This window comes from Ailuropoda melanoleuca, chromosome 8 (genome assembly GCF_002007445.2).
Source record: "Ailuropoda melanoleuca isolate Jingjing chromosome 8, ASM200744v2, whole genome shotgun sequence".
NCBI classification, from domain to species: Eukaryota; Metazoa; Chordata; class Mammalia; order Carnivora; family Ursidae; genus Ailuropoda; species Ailuropoda melanoleuca.
This window is the reverse complement of record NC_048225.1, coordinates 5160790-5168496: the sequence shown is the minus strand read 5'-3', so window position 1 is coordinate 5168496 and position 7707 is coordinate 5160790.

The window sequence follows — 7707 nt, the reverse complement described above, 5'->3', positions numbered from 1 at the left end:
GGCACAATAGTGGTGCTCTGTAAATGCTCACTGAGTGGAAATGAACTGTTAACTATCATTCTCTACGACCCTGAACTTCTATATATGTGCAGTGCACATAACCCGATGAGCTTCATGATGAACTGAAATTGAATAATTTTATGATCCCTAAGATCTGCCTTTGAATAATCCATGAACAATTACAATTTTAAGTCTATTTGGATTATGCTGAGTACAAATTATTTTATTTTATTTTATTTTAAAAGATTTTATTTATTTATTTGACAGAGAGACACAGCAAGAGAGGGAACACAAGCAGGGGGAGTGGGAGAGGGAGAAGCACGCTTCCTGCTGAGCAGGGAGCCCGATGTAGGGTTTGATCCCAGGACCCTGGGATCATGACCTGAGCCGAAGGCAGACGCTTAACCAACTGAGCCACCCAGGTGCCCCACAAATAATATTTTAATTAGAAGTGTTTATAGAAGTTTTAGCTTAGAAATAAGGCACATAGGGACGCCTGGGTGGCTAGTCAGTGAAGCGTCTGCCTTCGACTCAGGTCATGGGTCCTGGGATCGAGCCCTGAGTCCGGCTCCCTGCTCAGCAGGGAGTCTGCTTCTTCCTCTGCCCCTCCCCACTCATGCTCTCTCTCTCTCTCAGATAAATAAATAAAATCTTTTAAAAAAAAGATTATTGTTTCACTAGACTTTTCAATAATATGTGTGAATGTGAGTGTGTGTGTGTACCTACATGCATGTGTGCTAGGTCAAGATGTAAAATTTATTTCTTTTGAAACAAAGTAAAACATTTCAGGGGCACCTCGGTGGCTCAGTGGGTTAAGCCTCAGATCCTGGATCTCAAGATCATGAGTTCAAGCCCCGCAGTGGACTTCACACTTGCACTCCACAGAGCCTACATAAAAACAAACAAATAAACCAAAGTAAAACATTTCATAAAGATTTTGTTTATTTGAGAGAGAGAGTGATGGAGAGAGAGAATGAGCACGAGTGGGGGAGGAACAGAAGGAGAGGAAGAAGCAGAGGCAGAGGGAGAAGCAGATTCCCAGCCGAGCAGGGACTCCAGGATCGTGACCTGAGCTGAAGGCAGGCGCCCAACTGACTGAGCCACCCATGCGCCCCTGTTTGGTTTCTTAAATCCCACATATGATAGAAATCATATGGTATTTGTCTTTCTCTGACTGACATATTTCACTCAGCATAAATCCTCTAGCTCTGTCCATGTTGTTGCAAATGGCAAGATTTCATTCTTTCTGATGGCTGAATAATATTCCATTGTATATGTATATACCACATCTTCTTTATCCATTCATCAGACAATGGACTTTGGACTCTCTCCATAGTTTGGCTACTGTTGATAATGCTGCTATAAACATCCGGGTCCCCGTGCCCCTTCGAATTAGTATTTTTGTATCCTCTGGATAAATACCCAGTAGTGCAATTGCTGGGTTGTAAGGTAGCTCTATTTTTAACTTTTTGAGGCACCTCCATACTGTTTTCCAGAGTGGCTGCACCAGCTTGCATGTCCACCAACAGTGTTAGAGGGTTCCCCTTTCTCCACATCCTCGCCAACACCTGTTGTTTCCTGTGTTGTTAATTTTAGCTATTCTGACAGGTGTGAGACCATATCTCATTGTGGTTTGGTTTGTATTTCCCTGGTGAGTGATGTCGAGCATCTTTTCATGTGTCTGTTGGCCAACTGGATGTCTTCTTTGGACAAACATCTCATTCTTGATTCCACTCTTTGTCATTTCCCCCATAAGCAAATTCCATAGGCTGTATATTCAAAATATATCGATTCTAACCATTTCTCTCCACTTCCTCCTCTGCCACCATGATCTGAGTTGCCGTCACCTCTGGTCTGGATTACTGTAATAGTCTCTAGTTAGGTCTTGCCCTGCTAGTACTATTGCTATTTTCCACCTAGCAGCTGCTAGGTGATCCTGCAAGATTAAAGTCAGATCTTGTCACTTCCATGCTCAGGAACTTCTAATGGCTTCTTACGTCACAGGGAAAGTCACATTCCTTGGTCTCTCATTACCTCTTGGGCCTCATCTTCCACCTTCCCTTCCATATCTTCACATTATCCTGGCTTCCTTGATGTTTCTCAAACATGAGAGGCAGGCTGCCACCTCAGCGCCTTTGTACCTGCTGTTCCCTCTGGAAGGGGTCTTTCCTTTTGTCTTTGCAAGCCCTGCTCTCTCACCTCATTCAAGCTCCACTTGAATGTCTTCATAAGCTTTCCTTCCCTACTGTATGCAAAACTGTACCCCAACCCCCTTCTTGGCTTTATTTTTCTCCATAGCACTTATCATCACATAGCATGATATGCATTTCACTTATTTATTTAGTTTACTGTCTGCTGCCCGCAAGAGAATGTAAGCTCCCTATGGGTAGGGATTTTGTTTTGGATTGTTTAATTCACAGTTGTATCCCAGTGCCTAGCACAGTGCTTGAATTATAATAGACAATCAATAAATATATGTTGGGGGGCGCCTGGGTGGCACAGCGGTTAAGCGTCTGCCTTCGGCTCAGGGCATGATCCCGGCGTTATGGGATCGAGCCCCACATCAGGCTCCTCTGCTATGAGCCTGCTTCTTCCTCTCCCACTCCCCCTGCTTGTGTTCCCTCTCTCGCTGGCTGTTTCTATCTCTGTCAAATAAATAAATAAAATCTTTAAAAAAAAATAAATATATGTTGGATAAATTTAAGGTTCCCATAAGTTTCCCACTAGAAGACAAAATCAGGGTGACTTATAAAGGATCTTTGTTTTCTTTTTCAAGATTGTGTTTTTAAGTAATCTCTACACCCAACATGGGGCTCAAACTTACAACCCCAAGATCAAGAGTTGCCTGCTCTACTGACTGAGCCAGCCAGGCGCCCCTCGTAAGGGATCTTTAAATTGAAAAGATAGTGGCATTTGATTTCAGACATGAAGACTGAAGACTTTGGGTGGGTATTAAAGAAAAATATTTCTGGGTATGGAGAATAGACACAGGGTGTTATCAGTTACAATTTTGTATTTATAAATTGAGTGTTGCCTAATCTTTTCCTACCAAGGATTAGTTTTGATAATAAATTTGCTGTCAAAGCTAGCTATTTTTCTAGTGGTTCTACCAGGGAGTCATGACACAGATGACTGAGGGTCCGTATGAAGTGATCAACATCCTCACTAAACTCAATCCCTGCTCCTCAAGATCAGGGGCTGAAGACACTGGAACGAACGTTCTGATTTGAACTGCTTAGCTAGTCTCATTCAACGGTCTTATGAGACTGGTGGAGACAAATAGAGTTTTTCCAAGTTTATGCATAGGGCCGGCTGAAATAATTGCATAAAATTAGAAGTCAGCTTGAAGTGTAACCAATGTGCAATTCCACTCTCAGTCTCCAGTACAGTGAGGTCATATAAACATCCGGGACTTTAAATGACCTGAATAAACATGAGGAGGGAGATAAAAGGTTCTGAATGGACAGAGTTTAAACCTGCAATGGCGACGGCGGGGCGGGGTGGTGGGAATCCTAAATAACTACATTAGGTCATTAAGTGGAATGGAGACTCGAAATCAAAGGAAGCTGAATTGTAGAAAGAGAAAGTTACAATTCATATGCATGCCTAAAGCCGTAGACCGAAGATATCTTGCTTGCTAAAAGAGGAAGGACTGATCAAAATGATAACCAATATGTAAGAGTGATTTATTTTTTTAAAAGATTTTATTTACTTATTTTTGCTAGAGAGAGAGAGCCAGAGAGAGCTCGTGCAAGCAAGAGGGGCGTGCAGAGGGAGAAGCAGGCTTCCCACCAAGCAGGGAATCCCATGCGGACTCTATCCCAGGACCCTGAGATAATGACCTGAGCCTAAACCAAAAGGCCCCAGCTCACCTGACTGTGCCACTCAGGTACCCCAGTTGGTTGTAGTCTTGTAACAGTGCCTATTTGTCTCCATTGCTTCAGAAGTCATTCAGGTTGACCAAATTCTGGTCAATTCTACCTTGTATATATCTTTCAAATCTTTCTACAGATTTGCTTTCCCCAATACTGTTGCCCAGATTTTGACCCTTCTCGTCTCTTATCAAAGTTGTTACAAGCTCAATTCCTCTGGTTTTGTCTAACTTCAAAAGATCTTCAAGAATCTTTCTAACATATAGAATAATCTAATCATATTATTATACCTAGCTCAAACTATTCCAAATACCCCAGGTGTATATATATATATATATATATATATATATATATATATATATATACACACATTGCTAAAAGAATAACATTTAACTTATGAGGACGGCATAAAAGATATGCTTTGGTACCATTGGATTTTCCTTCACCTTCTACTTTCTATTTGCTTTTACGTTATTATGCTATAGGGAGCTCCTGAAATGCCATGATCTGGCTCAACACCATATACTTTGCTTCCATTAGCGTTAGCATTAGATTAGGCTGTAAGTGATGGAAAACACCAAAATAACAAAACAACAATGGCTTAAATAAGATGGAAATGTATTGCTCCTTCATGTAAAAGATGTATGAAGTTGGGCTGTCTAGGACCAAGGGGGCAGCTTTACAAAGGTAGAGACCCAGGCAGTAACCATACTGTCCTTCTGCCGTGCTCCATGTGTGGCTTTCACCTCCAAAACCATCATGGAAACATCAGCATCATATTCACATTCTCGCAAGCTGGAAGAAGGAGGTGTGAAGTGCTCCTCCTCTCAGTGATGCTTAGTGAACCTCAGAACTTTAGTGAAAGCTATTTTAAAAGAGAATCTCTCTGGGGCAACTGGGTGGCTCAGTCAGTTAAGCGTCTGCCTGCAGCTTGGATCATGATCTCAGGGTCCTGGGATCGAGTCCCACATTGGGCTCCTTGCTCAGCGGGGAATCTGCCTCTCCCTCTGCCTCCGCCTGCTGCTCCCCCTGCTTGTGTGTTCTCTCTCGCTTGCTATCTCTCTCTCTCTCTCTGTGTCAAATAAATAAATAAATAAATAAAATCTTTTAAGAGAGAGAGAGAGAGAGAATCTCTCTTTCAGTTGGAGTTTTGAGGCTAGTGAATTCAGCCTTGCCCTCATGAGGAGAGTGCCTGCCTGAGGTTGGAATCAATATAGAGGAAGCAGAGCTCTTAAACCCAGAAAAGAAACTGAGTTCTTTTGACATCATCTGATAGCTAGCATCAAGCTATAGCTAAAGCAAGATATACCCTTGTATTTTTTTTTTAAAGATTTCTTTATTTGAGAGAGAGGGAGAGAGAGAGAGAGCGTGCGCGCGCACGTGCACATGAGCGGGGAAGGAGCAGAAGGACAGAGAGAGAAATCCTCAAGCAAACTCCCCACTGAGCGCCAAGCCTGAGGTGGGTCTAGATTCTAGGACCCTGAGATCATGACCTGAGCTGAAATCAAGAGCTGATGCTTAACTGACTGAGCCACCCAGGCGCCCCTACCCTTGGATTTTTACATTACATGTGTGATCATAAATTTAGGCCATGGTACCTACGGTGGATAAGGAAGAAAGTGAAGACAACACTTGGAAGGATAGACTGAAATGGTGGTGGTGTCCATGGACAGCTGCTCTTTTTTTTTTTTTTTTTTAAAGATTTTATTTATTTATTCGACAGAGATAGAGACAGCCAGCGAGAGAGGGAACACAAGCAGGGGGAGTGGGAGAGGAAGAAGCAGGCTCATAGCGGAGGAGCCTGATGTGGGGGCTCGATCCCATAACGCCAGGATCACGCCCTGAGCCGAAGGCAGACGCTTAACTGCTGTGCCACCCAGGCGCCCCTGGACAGCTGCTCTTAATGAGACGAAGAATGTGGCCACACCCTCCTTGGGTAAAGAGGGTGGATGTGCAGCAAAGAGGTTCAGATGTTAGATCTGTGAGTTTGGAAGTAAGTGTAACCATTTCTGGTGATGATATTCAGGACGTGAGCCTGGAAAGTAGGTACATCAGGTGGAGTAGATGAAGAATGTCCACAAAGAGGAGGAGGTCAAGAAAGTGAGAGGCCAGTGAACTTGTTTCATATCAGTGCCCTTTGGTGTAGGCCAATGACATCATGTCTGAGTTTAATTTAGCAAGAACAGAATAATCAGGGGCTGAAGTCTACTTCTCTTCTGGTTTGGTCTTTCCTAGGGATAGATCTTAGCATGAACTGGGGGAATAGCCCATTCAGGCAATCTTCCAGAAATATGATGTCTTACTTTGGATAAATACTGTAAGTTCAATGTCATTCTCAATGCCAGGTACCTGCAGTGTAGTTCAAGGTAGATTCATAAATATTAATAGTGATCTGGGCTGGGGATAGGATTGACAGCCTCTTTTGAGGGCAGAAAAGTCTTAGAAGGGCATGGAGATAAGTCAAAGGAATATTCTTGAGTACAGCCTAGATTCTCCTCAGGCAGTACTTTTGAATTTGTTCTAGCACAGAGATGCAAGGGTCTTCAAGTCCCCAAAGGTCAATGTAAGGAAGCATGACTTTAGGAGATTAACCTGGAAAAATTTTACATCAGATGAAGCTACATGTCTATTTCAACCATTCAAAATGAAAATCCATGTCGGCAACTCAATGAGTAACTTGTCTAAGTTTATACTTGATGAGCAAGTTAAACATTGATATCTGTCTTTCAAGGGTAAGAATTTATTGTTAGAGCAGTTGACTTTTTGAAGCATTTCTTGTCTGAAAATACAGAACAGAGCAGTTATGCTAAAAAATTTAAAAGTGATTCACGTTTAAGATGGTTATTGTTTAGTTTGTTTTGTTTGGTTTTACAGCTACAGACCTGTAATCTACTCATCCAAGAGCATTATCTTAAAGCACAAATTTAAAAAGAGAGGGGATGGAACATAGTTTGTCTTTACTCCAGTGGAAATTACCATCTGATTTATCAAAAGACCATTTCTACCAGTGAAAAGGTTACTCAGAAATGAAGAAATATAAATGGCCAGTAAGCACTGAAAAAATGCCCCACCTCAGTAGTAATCAAAGAGATGCAAATTAAATCAATGATACCTCTCAAACTGGTAGTTTTGCTGAAAGTGACTAACTTGGTGATGGATCACTTTAGTTTTTCCTTACCTCATGTTTCCCATCACTGGAAATTAAATGACTCAAAGGTTAGGGTATAAATCATCACAATGAATTTCAAGATCATTAAAGAAAGCAGTTTTGTTGGAATTTCTGAACTGTGAATGTAAAAGCAAATTTTCCTCTGATTGGAGACCTAAGACATTTAGAAAATTTTTCTCTACACAAATACTCAGAAACCAATACTGTTTAGGGAGAGCAAAGAGAAAGAATTGGCTCCCTTCCAATTCTAAACCTTCTCCCATGCCAGTCATTTCTGACTGGAAGTCCACCAAAGAGGGTTCAGGACCTATTCACGTTATCAGAGCTAAACGCTTGGGCTCTTATTATTTTTTAAGAAATGATTTAGCTTTTGCTACATTTTCTATCAAGCCACATTTCATTAGGAGTAGGCAGCCTGAAATGTGGCCTGCATTCTTCAGTAATGCGTTCATGGAGTTGTTGCAAAAGAATGCCCATTTATTTTTATTAAAAACGTAGAGACATTTTAAAGATTCTATTTTTGAGTAACCTCTACACCCAACATGGTGCTCGAACTCACAACCCCGAGATCGAGCGTTGCATGCTCCACTGACTGAGCCAGCCGGGCACCCAGAGACCTAGTGTATTGTAAGAGTCATTGTTATGATCCTTCTTTATTTAAATACA